Source organism: Hemicordylus capensis, chromosome 4, assembly GCF_027244095.1.
Source record: "Hemicordylus capensis ecotype Gifberg chromosome 4, rHemCap1.1.pri, whole genome shotgun sequence".
Lineage (NCBI taxonomy): Eukaryota > Metazoa > Chordata > Lepidosauria > Squamata > Cordylidae > Hemicordylus > Hemicordylus capensis.
The window spans coordinates 211,650,382-211,665,330 of NC_069660.1; the positions used below are offsets into that span (position 1 = coordinate 211,650,382).

The following is a 14,949-nucleotide window of genomic DNA, read 5'->3' on the forward strand; positions in this document are numbered from 1 at the left end:
CCACTTGAAGGGGGGCGCCATTTTTGAAAATTAAAAATATTTAAAAATGGTCATCGAAAACAAAATGGCCACCACACATGCTCAAATGGCCTCTGTGAGGCCTACCAGGCCTCACAGAGGCCATTTGAGCATGCACGGTGGCCATTTTGTTTTCAGCAGCCATTTTATAAAAACATATTTTATTTTTAAAAATGGCCACCACACATGCTCAAATGGTCCCTGTGAGGCCCTAGAGGCCAGTGGGGGGAAGGGGAACCTTTGCAGACACCCCCTCCCCAGCCTTTAGGAAGCCCCTTGAAGGGGCTACAGGTAAAAAAAAATTAAAAATTTTTAATATAATATAAGTCACTGTACACATATTCAGTTTGGCACTATGTACAGAGAATCAGGGCTTGTGAATACTGAGCTGAAGCTTATGAGTTAGGATTATATTCATTTGCTCTTACTTTGCTTCTTGTGATAAGTGAGTTTGTTTGTTTTTACATTTATATCCCGCTCTTCCTCCAAGGAGCCCAGAGCAGTGTACTACATACTTAAGTTTCTCCTCACAACAACCCTGTGAAGTAGGTTAGGCTGAGAGAGAAGTGACTGGCCCAGAGTCACCCAGCTAGTCTCATGGCTGAATGGAGATTTGAACTCGGGTCTCCCCAGTCCTAGTCCAGCACTCTAACCACAACACCATGCTGGCTCCACACACCATGCTGGCTCCACTTAAATGTGATGTCTTGCTAATATGGCTATTAATGGTGAGTTTGTCTTTGAATCAGTGTGAGATCCTTAGTATTAAGGCCCACTGGGAGTTTCTTGCTCTCTTTCTCTCATTCTAACTGTCTTTCTGAAATACTAGAATATTTTCCAAGCAGTGACACAGTTTACTCTGCATATCCTTTAATTATTTTCAGAGTATCTGGGAAAAGTCAAATTCTCCATTTATTTTTAAAACTTATGTAATAATGATGCTACAATGCATAGTAGAGAATTAGACAGGCACTTCTGTTTGGTTTTCCAAGTACACCTCCACATAGTATTTGGGTATTTTATGAGCCCCAGCATACTGAAATGTGTAGTTTTCCAGCATTTTTTGGTCTGGCTAAGTCCACTGCTAAATAGTTTTTGAAATATTAAAAGATTAACAAGCTTGACTTGTATTTTTCAGCTGATATCATGGTAAAGTTATCTGAAAGATGGGTGTCAGATGTTTGGACAGGGAGCGCAATTTCAGTGATTGCCCTAGGCGCTATTTTTCCTAGATACGCCTCTGGGTGCTCACCTGTAGTCTCCCATTCAAATACAAACCAGGGTGGACCCTGCTTAGCAAAGGGGACAATGCATTTGCTACCACAAGACCAGCTCTCCTCCCAAGCTATTCAGGGCCGCTTATATTACCAAAATTGTACAAATATGGAGTAACCAAAAATGCTGCAAGAAGTAACTTTAAAAACTCATGGAAAAGAAGAGATGTACTCTAACGGCAAAAAGCAACTTTAATTTAGCATGCTATCTATTTAAAATGGATTGAGATTTACTGTTATCAGCTATGTTGTTTTCTTATAATGCTGCTTTTCAGAATTGCTATTGCTTATTATGGAGTAGCACTTAGACAAAGTTACTCATGAGAAGCACCACTGAAATCACAGAAAATTATCTTTACTACCTTAAGGCACATAAATTTCAATGGAACTCTGCTCTGGCTCACTGAGTCTGAATGCTACCCATGAAATCTCAGGAAAGCAGTATATAAATATATTAGGTAAATTTAATACATTAATATATTCCACTACTAATAAATAATTATTCATGTTCTGATGGACACACATAATGTCATTTTATTAAGGTCTTACAGTGAGGCTATTCTCACACGCTGTTTAACACAGGCTAGGGATACCCAGCCTGGGTTAGACTGTGGGTGAGATCCACTGCGATTGGGCCCTTTCCCAGCCTGGCTTTGAACCCCAGCTTCCTGCTCATGTGCAAGCAGGTCTGCTTCCAGCCGGCCACGCACAGAGACAGGCACCTAGAGCTCCCATCTCTCAGGGGAATCCCTCAATGCATCACGTGTGTTGCACAGTGCAATATGGGATTCCTGGAGCCTGGGGCGTGTCATCCCAGCCTCCGGAGCTTCACGCTACACCACACAGTGGTCAGCACTCCAGAGAACATGAAATTGCTCATCTGGGGGGGAAGGTGAGTTGAAGCAGCCTTCCTGCCAGCCACCCCACCTGTTCTTTATTTTGGAGCTCTTCAGGTGGCAAGCCTACTTCCAGGCAGCAGCACAGCACTCCTGCCATTGAAAACAACAGGAGGAGTGCAACTGAGCTACTGCCAGTCCCATCACTACACTGCCAGGGCAGCCTTTGGAAAAGGAAAAGGAAAACCCCGAGAGCCAGATTATGAAACAAAAATGGAAGCTGAAATCTGCAGAATCTTCAAAGTAATTTTTAAAAAAGTTTTAATTAGATATAAGAATATTTGACTTGAATTTTACCCAAAAAATTCCCACTGAAGTATTCCCCAAATGTTTAAAATCCATTCAAGAAGGAAACATTCTTAAATTGAAAAGTTAAAAGTTAAGCTTTGACATTCAGGGTTCTACAAGCAAATTTATTTGTTTCAATCCTGTTTGATTCAGTAAAGTGCTGAGCTCTATACTATACAGTCAAACAGAAAGTTTCTTTTCTTCTTTTCAAGGGGACAAAAATGCATGATTGATTGATTGATTGATTGATTGATTACAGCATCATTTCCTTGATGGATTTCACAGTTGCCATCCAAAATCCAGAAAAGTCCAACTGCATTTCATTCACATGGTAAGCTACAAGATCTGAACCATTTTTTGTTTTCAAACAAGCTGTTATCCTTAGCAATATAACACCAACAGTCATTACATTCTGCCTACAATATTGATTTGCTTAGGAATTCCCCTGTACCATATCCTCACACCTAAGCTACTGTGGTTCACAGATCAAAAATGTGGGTTTTAAAGACAACTTTTCTTTTTCAGGTCATAAATATTCAAAAATACAAACAGCTGAAAGGCAACATCAACCCTGGCTTCACATCTTTTTGAGGAGCAAATCCTGGTGAGTGTTCACTCTAGTCAGTGCAGAGAATATAGCCTTTTTCATGCATTAGGATGAATGCGTGGAGGGGATAATGAGGTCACCCATGCTGCCACCCTCCTGACCTCCACCCATTCAGTTGACTGTCTTCATAGAGGCTACACATGTCCATACAGAAGTCTCCCTTGCCCTATCATTCAGCATCCTAGCTGACATCCTAACAAAATATATGCGTAAGGAGAGACTGTGGGGACATTGCCGGGAGCTCTTGCGCAACTCCTTCAGTCCCACTGTGTGCATGCTATTGTGCAAGGCCCATTAGTTTGGAGCATTGCTCACATGCCAGAGACCAGGACCGTCCCTGTGGGGTTGCTTGACTGGGAGAGAATCAGTATGTGTGGGGCCTCCTTAACATTTCATATGATTACAAAAACATACTGATCAATGACGTAGTGAAGTTCTCCACATAAGCAGTGTGGAGAGCCGAGGAGGGTTTGGTGGGGAGTGTGGGTTTGGTCCGCTGTCCCCTCACACGAGCACTCTGTCCTCCCTGGGCGGTCGGATCAGGTGCCCACACGATTACCTGCTCCATCATGGAGCCAGTAGAGGTGGTGGGGATCAGGGGCCACCCGGCCCCCAGAAGTCCCAGGATGCCCTGTGCGAGTGCGTGGGGCATTCTGGGGAGACCCCCAATGCTGCAGCAACTCACAATCAGGAAATGAGGAGGGTAAATGAAGCGGGCTAGCCGGCTTTCCAGCAGTTCTGGAAAGCGGGCTAGGCTCCCTTAGCCCACTTTCCAGCGGTTGTGAGAATAGCCTCACTGTGTAAGTAGCGTGAGTGAGTGAGTGCAGTTTTTGGACATGCCAACGTGCTTGGACATATAGTGAATGTCTGAGTGAGACATAAGGCGGGAAAGTTAAAAGCACAACACATGCCCCTTGTGTCACAGTTCTCACTCAGACATTCTGGATTGCAAACCAACTTGAGCATTAGTGCATGTACAAATAAAATGAATAAATAAAGTTTATTCAGCTGTTTATAGTTAGCCCTACTTTCACTAGTTGTGAAGTACTCTATGGATTACTCTTTCTGGCAGCTTTTCTGCAGTAGGGAAAAATTGTTTAAAAAATCAACGGATCGACCAATCCATTTCAATATTCAGAGCCCTCCCACTCTGCCCTACATCTGTGCTCAATATCAAAGTCATTCCAGGTGATCTAAAGGGTGGGGCAAAAGGAGGGGTGCTTTTACGCTTTTTTATGAAGGCAAAGGGCAGATTCCTCCACATGGGGGTGGAATGATGGTCCAAGAGGCGGCTTCAGTTCCAGAAGTTTTTGTAATTTTCTGCCATGAAACAAACCACTTATAGGACTTTTTTTGATGTTTTTAAGAAAAAAAATCCAAAAGATTATTTAAAATAAACAATTTGTCCAAACCATTTTCATATTCGGAGCTCTCCCACTCTGCCTATAGCTGTGCCATATATCAAAGCCCTATAGGAAGCCATTCCATAATATACAAGGGTGGGGTGGGATTATGAAAAAAGGGAAATCCTATACCTTCCATTGCTGACTCTGAGAAGGAGCAGGAGGCACAGACTCTCAGCACAGCCCAGGGCTGCAGGGCATAGAGGGCAAAGGGTGTGCACAGCACTCCAGTGGGTCACTAGCACTGGCCTCTCTGCCTCCTGGCTGGAAAACATCAGGGTCAGAGACTGGGGAGAGCTTCAGAGAGGCCTGCTGTGTCAGAGAAGCCTTTGGAAGCCCCGCCCACCCACTGAACAGCTGAGAGTCGGAGAAAGGGAACTGTAGTGGCTTCTCTTCTGCAGGGAGCCTTTGGATAGTTCCTGCAGGCTGCAGCTGAACTGGGAGATGGGAGGAAGGTTAATTTTTGTAGGGCAGGCTGCTCCTTCGTGGGGCCTGTCCCAATGTAGGACCCGGGGTGATCACCTTGGTCGCCCTGCCCTAAGGACAGGCCTGCCAGAGAAACTCTCTATGATCAGAAACACATTGCTGGCCCTCAGCAACAGGTTTCCCATCTTTCAGTGTGTGTACAGAACATGGGCAGCATTTGGAACCCTAATGGATCAATGCACACACGGGGGAACTGCTGGGGGGTGGGCGTTGTGCAAGGGCTCCAAGCATGTCCCAACCGCCCTTCCTCATGCAGGTACACACTTTTTAAGGATGTCAATGCCTGTTTTTCCAGGAAGAGGACCCTAAGCTTGTACAGTTGTGTGGGCATAGCTTCTGTTCAGACATTCATCTGAACACATGGAGGTCAGGAGCATGGACAGTCCACACAATTCTGAACCTCCTCACCATCACATGTTCAACATAACATATAAAAAGGACTAATGAACCATAGTGAAGGGTTCTGGGAGGAATTGATATACATGAGAGAGCAGGGGCTAGGGGAAGGAGCATGAGAGGGGGGTGCATGGCCCATTTCTGATCCCTTATTTATGCTTAAAGTATTGGCAGTATTATATCTGCACTGGCCCTTAGCATGGTATCAGTAGAAGATAATGGTAGGAGGGTGATGGAAAAGATAATTTTGATAGAATTAAATAGAACTGCTACCATGAGAGCATTCTGAAAATAATGAAATTTGACATTTCTGAGGACATCAGTTCCCATGGGCTAGGAGTGTCTAATCTTTCCCCGATAATAGCATATTACTCTACAAAGTGACTAAAACACAGACAAATGATATTAACCTTTTTTAAAGCATTGGTTGCCAGCCACTTTGGTTACAAATAGATTCAGGAACATAATCTATAAGCAGAAAGCACAGAGGATATCAGGCATTGTAAATCAGCATATTAGATATCTCAAGCTTGAGACAATGTTCAAGAGATTGCCATACCACTTGTTAAAAGCTAAATGTAGGTTCAGTAAGAAACTTCTACAGAGTGCACCAAAGCACCTATAAATAATGAAAGCAAGGATGAGGAGTGTGGAATAAAACCAACTAAAAATAGAATTCAGCATGCCCAAGCAAGAAACACATTAACCCAGTTCAACAAAAGCTTCACGTAGGCCATGAGGATGTCAAAAAAGCCTATGAACAGTAACTCCCACCCTTCTCCTAAAACATTCACTGAGAATTCAACCACCATATGTTTGGGGTTTCCATACGTTTGGGTTTCCAACCCAGGTTCAAGTCTTTACTCAGCTCAGAAGCTCCATAGAAAGTGGTTCACAGGTACATGCTTATTTTTGGTGACTTGAATCTACGAATGGGCCATCACAGATAAACACATATAAAACTTTCATGCCCCTTCAAGTGCAATGCTTTCAGCGGAGTCAGTTTACATATTAGAAAATATGTAATATTTATTATGCTGGGTCAGAAGCCCAGCAGAGAGAGAAAGGGAGAGTCCATCTAGCTCCCACCCAGTGCTGCCTGGAGTGAGAGACCAGGTTGGTGCTGGGGTTCCTTCTGCTGTTGCCTGCCTGCTTTTGCTTCCCCTATGGGGCTGCTGCCTCAGGTTAACATCTGTGGGAAGTGTGGGCAGGACTGGGACCAGTCCCTGAGTGACTCAGCTGTTCCTCGGGTCACCTGCTCAGTTTTGGGCTTTATAGGAAGGCTCCTTGTGGCAGTGGGGTTGCCACCAAAGGGGTGACACCAAAGGGGTTGCCACCGAAGGGGTGACACCAAAGGAGTCGCCCCTTTGGGGGAGCCACTTCGGGGGAGAATGAGGGTGAGGGCTAGAGGGCTTCTGTTTAATTTGTTTTAAGCTGTTTTAGACTTGGGTTGAAATTGCTGTAATGTGTTTGGGTTCATCTGAAGATGGGGGGACAGGAGGTGCCTTCGTTGACTATGGAGCAGCCATCCCGGTGGTGGTGGGGAATAGAAGAAGTAATGTTGGCAGGTCAGCGGGCTGTTCCGGGGGAAGGGTAGTCAGAAATTTAATAGCGGTCTCCCCTTCCAGCTGTCCTGCCAGCTCTTTGACCTTGGGGAGTACTGCCAACAACCCACATAGCTTTTCCCTGCTCCTCTGTAATGCCAGGTCAGTCGAAAATAAATCTGAACTCATCCATGATTTGGATGAAGGGGCCAACCTGGTATGTATTACTGAGACTTGGTTGGGGGAGGCTAGTGGTCCAGTTTGGTCCCAGCTTCTCCCTCCAGGATATTCTGTAGAGGAGCAGGTGAGGGGACGTGGGCAGGGAGGTGGGGTGGCTGTGGTCTATAAGGATAACATCTCCCTTACCAGGGTCCCTGTCAGGGTATCGGACCATATTGAATGTGTGTACTTGAGTTTGGGGACCAGGGATAGATTGGGACTTGTGTTGGTGTACCAATCACCCCGCTGCCCAGCAGAATCCCTTACTGAGCTCACGGACTTGGTCGCGGAACTCGTGTTGGAGTCTCCCAGACTCTTGGTGCTGGGGGACTTCAATGTTCATTTCGGGACCAATCTGTCCAGGGTAGCTTGGGAGTTCATAGCGGCCATGACAACTATGGGTCTCTGGACCGACGCATATTGCAGGTCACACGCTTGATTTGGTATTTTACTCTGATCAGGGTGGTGTTCTGTGGGTGGGGACTCCTGTGATTTCCCCATTGTCATGGATGGACCACCATCTGGTTAAGGTTGGACTTACAACCACTTCCCACCTCTGCAGGGGTGAGGGGTCCATTAGAATGGTCTGCCCGAAGAGGTTATTGGATCCATTAAGATTCCAAGAAGCCTTGGAGGGATTTAATGTTGGCTTTGCTGGTGATCCTGCTGATGCCCTGGCTGAGAATTGGAACAACTTGCTCACCAGGGCAGTAGACATGGTTGCTCCCAAGTGTCCCCTCCGACCCGCTTCAAATTTGGCCCCTTGGTGTACAGAAGATCTACGGGGGCTGAAACAGCAAGGTAGGTGATTGGTGTGCAAGTGGAGGAAGACTCGACTCGAATCTGACAGATTGCGACATAGAGCACATCTAAAGCTCTATGCTCAGGCAATACATGCGGCAAAGAGGCAGTTCTTTTCTGCCCGTATTGCCTCTGCGAATTCACGTCCAGCGGAGTTGTTCAGGGTTGTGAGGGGATTAATATCTGCCCCCCCACCTTGAACCAGAATTTGGAGTCATCAGTTACCCGCTGTGATGTGTTTAAAGAGTTTTTCGCAGATAAAATCTCTCGAATTCGGGCTGACCTAGATGGAGACCCCACAATTAATTTGATGTCTGAGCTGGAGGTGCCAAACAACTCCTCTTATGTGATTCGACTGGATCGGTTTCAGTTTGTGACTCCTGAGGATGTGGACAAGCTGCTTGGATCGGTGAGGCCTACCACTTGTTCTCTTGACCCTTGTCCAACATGGCTTGTTCGATCTAGCAGGGAGGTTGTTGTAAACAGCCTGGTGGATATCATAAATGTTTCTCTGAGGGAGGGCAGGATGCCTCCTTGTCTTAAGGAGGCAATCATTAGACCTCCTCTAAAGAAGCCTGCATTAGATCCCTCAGAGTTGAGCAATTATAGGACTGTTTCCAACCTCCCATGGCTGGGCAAGGTAATTGAGAGGGTGGTGGCCTCTCAGCTCCAGGCGGTCTTGGAGGAAACTGATTATCTAGACCCATTTCAAACTGGTTTTCGGGCAGGCTATGGGGTGGAGACTGCCTTGGTCGGCTTGATGGATGATCTCCAATTGGCAATTGCCAGAGGAAGTGTGACTCTGTTGGTCCTTTTGGATCTCTCGGCGGCTTTCGATACTATTGACCATAGTATCCTTCTGGAACGTCTGGGGGTGTTGGGGGTGGGAGGCACTGTTTTACAGTGTTTCTGCTTCTACCTCTCGGATAGATTCCAGATGGTGTCGATTGGAAACTGTTGCTCTTCAAAATCTGAGCTTAAGTATGGTGTCCCTCAAGGCTCCGTACTTTCTCCAATGCTTTTTAACATCTACATGAAACCGCTGGGAGAGATCATCAGGGGATTTGGAGCTGGGTGTTGCCAGTATGCTAATGACACCCAGATCTACTTCTCCATGTCAACTTCTTCAGGAGCTGGCATATCCTCCCTAAATGCTTGTCTGGAAGCAGTAATGGGCTGGATGAGGGAGAATAAACTGAAGCTGAATCCAGATAAGATGGAGGTACTTATTGTGAGGGGTCAGAACTCTAGAGACGATTTTGATCTGCCTGTTCTAGATGGGGCCACACTTCCCCAAAAGGAACAGGTTCGCAGTCTGGGAGTACTTCTGGATTCACACCTCTCCCTGGTTTCTCAGGTAGAGGCGGTGGCCAGGGGTGCTTTCTATCAGCTCCGGCTGATACGCCAGCTGCGCCCGTTTCTCGAGATCAGTTACCTCAAAACTGTGGTACATCTGCTGGTAACCTCCAGACTTGACTTTTGTAATGCGCTCTACGTGGGGCTGCCTTTATACGTAATCCGGAAACTTCAGTTGGTTCAGAACGCAGCAGCCAGGTTGGTCTCTGGGTCATCTCGGAGAGACCATGTTACTCCTTTACTGATGGAGTTACACTGGCTGCCAATAGGTTTCTGGACAAAATACAAAGTGCTAGTTATAACTTACAAAGCCCTAAACAGCTTAGGCCCTGGGTACCTAAGAGAGTGTCTTCTTCGTTATGAGCCCCACCACCCATTGAGATCATCTGAGGAGGTCCGTCTCCAGTTACCGCCAACTCGTTTAGTGGCTACACAGAGACGGGCCTTCTCGGTCGCTGCCCCAAGATTGTGGAATGCGCTCTGTACTAAGATACGATCCTCCCCATCTCTGGCAATTTTCAAAAAAACACCTGAAAACCCTTCTTTTCACCCAAGCTTTCTCAGCTTCCTAAATTGTGGGGGGTTTAATTTCTGGTTTATTTTAAAATTCAAAACCCGATTTTGGGTTTTGCAATTGTTTAATCACTGTAATTGTTTAATTGTTCTAAAATGTTTTTAAATTGTTAACTGTTATATTGTTTTTTAATTTGTTTTGTAATTTGTTTTGTAATTGTTTAATCACTGTAATTGTTTAATTGTTTTAAAATGTTTTTAAATTGTTAATTGTTATATTGTTTTTTAATTTGGTTTAGCTCTTTACTGTTTTAGTGGTGTGTTTTAATTGTAAACCGCCTTGAGCCATTTTGTAAGGGCGGTATACAAATCAAATTAATAATAATAATAATAATAATAATAATAAATAATAATAATATTCAGCAGTCAGAGAGGAGGTGCACAGAAATGAAGTAATGTATAAATGTGTGCTTAACTTACCATATAGAACTGTTGTGAAGTGAAAATGCTGTTCTGAGATCTTTGGAGAAGGATAAACAATAGAAAACATAAGTAAGTGTGGTTAGGAATGCAGTTCTAAAACGTTATTGGTTCTGTACTGAATTGGTTGGATAGTTCTGACAGGAATGTTGGACCAATAGTCCCCATGTCAGGACTATCTAAATTAATTCTGGAAAAATAGAGGCCCAACAATTGGAACTCCAACTAAATTCTTTCCTATTGTTATGGAATTAGTCAGATTACTAGGCATTCGTCAAATTACTCCCCCCACTGTCCTACTGTCTCTCTCCACCCTTTCCCTGCTTTCCCCCACCCTTACCTTTACACAACTCCCCTGCCCCCCAGCCCAGCACTGGAAACAGCTGCTGGTGCCAGGTCTGGGTCTCCACTACAGCTGGGCCACCAGGCTGCCAGGCCTCCACTGCTGCCACCAGCAGCACCAACCTTCATTTTAAAGAGGGAAATGGGCATTTTAAAAAGGCAAGTGCTGTATGCAGGGGCATAGCTAGGGGCCAGTGTTTGCCCCTCTCCTTGTCAGGGGTGGAGCTGGGGGGCCCAGGTTCTTTGAACCCATCTACTCAATTATAGCTACATCCCTGGCTGTATGCAGCACTTGCCTTTTAGAAGAGCTCAGAAGGACCCCAGAGTGCAATGCATTGTGGGGATCGTAGTTGAGTTAGATCAGGTTAGAAATGATCCAACATTTTTACGGATGCCAAGGTCTAATGACTATACTGTTCCACATAACAAGAAAGTCAGAATACAGTATGTAAAATAGAATATCCTGAGTGACATACATTCCAGACTTCTGCAAGGACTCTACAGAAGTGTTGGTTTGGGGATCTGGTCCAGAATTAAGGTTCAGATAACCTCACTTTTCTTTCTAGCCTCACAGATAAGCTTAAAAACATGGGAGCAACAGTTAGTAAAATCTCAAAAACCATAGAGGAATCTGAACTGGAGATTCTGTCTGGGTTTGGGGAAGCAGAATATGCAAATACACTTCTTGACCTAACTACATTATTTATTCAGACCACATAATCTATTCCCAATATTGGGGCTACTTCAGAAGTTTGTGTCTGTGTGTTTAAAGTAAATTATGAATGGCTCTGAGAACAGTCCATAGTACTCACTGGAAAATCAGAGTTGATGATGTCAAAGGTCTCCAAGTGCAAGACCAAAATAATTAGAAGTATCAAAATGCAACCATGACACAAATGAAATCATATGAACATTCCCAATTTCACGGTTGCATGCAACTGTTCTGTATCAGGGACAGTGCTACATGGGTTAAGTTTAGTCTGGATGACAGAGAGCAGTGGTATATTTATAAGTATACAAACAGAGTGTAAAGAAAGAGAGAGCATTATGGGAGTTTCCACAAGCTGAAACAACCAGTCAAGTCCTCACTGTGGGCATCTGTTGCAGGAAATAACACTTTCTCAATCATCTAGACACAGAGGAAATTGACATATCACCTGAACTGATAACATCCTACCTTGGGGGGAGGGGGGCATGTAAATTTCCTTGAACTCATAAGAACAGCCCTGCTGGATCAGGCCCAAGACCCCAACATCCTGTTTCACACAGTGGTCCACCAGATTCCTCTGAGAAGCCTAGAGGCAAGAGGTGAGGGCATGCCCTCTCAACGTGTGTGCCCTCTCAACTCAGCTTGTGTGCCAGACCTAAAGATTCCCTGGATACCATGGAGTCTCAATTGTTCATTGATTCAGGGGCTGTCACCCTGCCATGTGCAGCATCCTTGACTAAATTGTGGGATGGACTTAGTCTGTCTCCTGTTCTGCAGTGACAGAGGGGATAGCTGAAGGGGAGTTCTAAAGGTCCCTAAACTAAGGCTCAAGGTTCAAACTAGCCAGAGGTTCTCCCTGGACTGGGAGCAGTAGCAGTGCTACTGAGAATTCAAAGAAGGGTGTGTAGGGATGTGTAACCACAGCCCATTTTGTTACACAGAGCATCAGTGGAGGCAAACAAGCACTCCTACAAGGTAGATCCCCCAGAGAACAACTTGGAAAGTTCCCCAGTCTCAGTTAAGTCCAGCTAGAATCTCTCACTCTTTCTAGCCCTGTTCAGACATTCAAAAATCCAAGCGCTGTAGCACACCCGAAGCAGATTTGGAAATCCCACCCCCAGCATGTCAATCATTCTTCTGCCCATGCTCTTCCTGCTTTGAACGTTAATCTGAAAAGAGAAACTCCCTAAGTGTGATTGCTGGTATTTCTGTGGCCTTGATGATGATCTCATTTAAATACAAGAGGTAGATGAGGAAGCAAGATATTTCCCACCTACCAGGAAACTATTTCCCACCATTAGCCATTCTGTTTATTTATTTATAACCATGTAAACCGCTTTGGGAACTTTTGTTAAAAAGCGGTATATAAATATTTGTTGTATTCGTATTAGCTCCACCAGCTGAGTGTTCTGCACTATTCATTTAACAAAGGAATAGTTAGCCAGCAGATAAAATTATACAATATTAGGTAGTACTGGTCACTACTGATCAACCTTAGTCCTGGATAGCTGAAGAAATGCCACCTCTGGTATGTGTCCTCAAGAGCTCTCAGAGCACCAGGCATCAAGTGCCCCCACCCCCACAGGGCCAACTCCAGGTTCAAAGTGGATCTCGAACAAGAGCCATTGTAGCCTCCACACTAAGCCCTAGTGGTGACCTAACTGGGTATCAGTCGCTGTGCTAGTAGTGCCATCTTTTTAAAAAATACAGTTTACCTATTCTGATAGGCACACTGCATTATTCTTTGAATTACAGCACCCACCAGCACAACCACTACAAAACACTCGGGGCTGCTGATGCTGCCCCACTGCCCCAGTTAGGGGGACCTTTCAGGCACCTTCCCTATCCATGAATGTGATATGGGAACAAAACTCCATCATTGCCGTATTCCTCTGTGAATGGGGGCTTTTTCCAGAAGCCTCTGCAATAGCACAGATTTTCATGGATAGGGAATTTACTTGGGGGAAAGAACTTGCTTGCCAGCAATAGTCACCTCTTCCCACCTTTCCCATCCATGAATGAGAGCTTTTCTTAGAAGCCTCTGTGTCATTTCAAGGAATTCTAGAGAAAGCTCCCATTCACAGGTGGCAAAGGCAGCAATGGAGCCCACCCCTGGGCGGATAGGCCTTGGGTCAGCTGCAGACCTTTTGATGGCCCTGGTCCCCTCTGGTCAGCGCCTGACTTGGCCATCCCCTGATGGCGCCCATACCTCCACCTAAGGTTAGGTGGGCATTTACAGGAATGTAAATTGTATGATGATGCCCTCTCCATGGACTTTGATACCTAAGGATGTCAGCTAGGTCAGTTTGCTTGTGATTTTCCAAAGTCTGGTTACAAATCACTTTTTTAAAAAAAATATTTAAAGGCAGACCTTCTCATAAAATGGTTCTTGGCTTGATTGCAGTTAGGGAGTGGTTTTATTCTATTGGCTTTCACTGATGTCTTGTTTTAATTGTTTGAATTGATTTTATTGTTTATTTTAATCTTCTGAAAGCCACCTTGAGAGGGCATGCTTTCAGCACAAAGACAGGATAGAAATGTTTAAATAAATAAAGCAGGGAAAGGTTATTTCCTATTAGTTGCATATTTAGTTGTTGTGTGTGGTTTGCTTCTTTAAAAAAGCAAGAAGTTGCATAACACATTGAGTAGGAATGTATTAACACATTGTAAATCACAGCAGGCTCACCATGTATTTCCTGATTAGTTAACAGGCAGTGGCACACGATTGGAGAGTACATCATTTTAACGATATACTTTGGATCCATGTGTTTGGATAAAACATGGCAAGCCCTTGGTGTACATAAAGAGAAAATATTAGTAAGGGGGAAAGAGTGTTTAAGACCTCTACATCAGCATCCCTAAATTATTTCAAAAAGACTGGGGAGATTCAAGAGACCCATCTTTGTCACTGCTGTAATTTTATAGCCTCACTACCAATGTTTTATTAAGATCACCGGTTCACAGACTTTTAGGCCAAAAGTGGGGACTTGTGGGACTTCATTTTTAATATCAAACCAACTTCTGGAGCTCAAGATAAATAACCTTCAAGTGGTTATTACAGAACTATGTTCCAGGAAAAAATGCAACAGAAGAAATAATACTTCATGAATGTCAAATACTTACTGTGTTGTCTTCTTAAAGAAGGAAGAGCATCAAAAAAAGAATCGAAATATAATATATAATATATTTTAATATAATAGTGATAAAACTGTATGGTTTAAAAACACTGTCCAACTATACAAAAAGTTTTAGATCGATAAAAATATACCCATAAATCTCAATAAAACCAATACAAAATAGTCATCAAGGTACTCTCCATATTAAATCCAATAGTTCATATTAAAAATTGCCAATTAAATGAGAGAAGTGTTCATAAATGTCCCCAGTATTGTGCTTTAGTTTGAAGATGAAGCATCATATCATGATCTTGCCAGCATCTGATCTCTCCTGTATTGTTGCCAGATGTGTTTCGATTGTATCAAGTCTTCTTCAGTGGCAGTTGTATACTACTGTTAGTCTCCACCCAACCTAAGGTTTGGGCTTCTGTTAGCTTCTCCCTTCATATATTATATTTGGGTTCCTTTTTGATGCTCTTACATATTCCTGAATCTAAACAG

The 14,949-nt window shown here is 44.2% G+C and overlaps 1 long non-coding RNA gene across 2 annotated transcripts in view; it reads left to right on the forward strand.

Annotated features, from left to right (window-relative positions):
• LOC128324432 (uncharacterized) overlaps positions 1-14,949 on the forward strand; it is a 67,575-nt gene that overhangs the window by 11,680 nt on the left and 40,946 nt on the right. For both annotated transcript variants that reach the window (XR_008306852.1, XR_008306853.1), the window contains exons 2-3: positions 2,689-2,807; positions 3,002-3,080. This is a non-coding gene — a long non-coding RNA (uncharacterized LOC128324432). The remainder of the gene's footprint in view (positions 1-2,688; positions 2,808-3,001; positions 3,081-14,949) is intronic.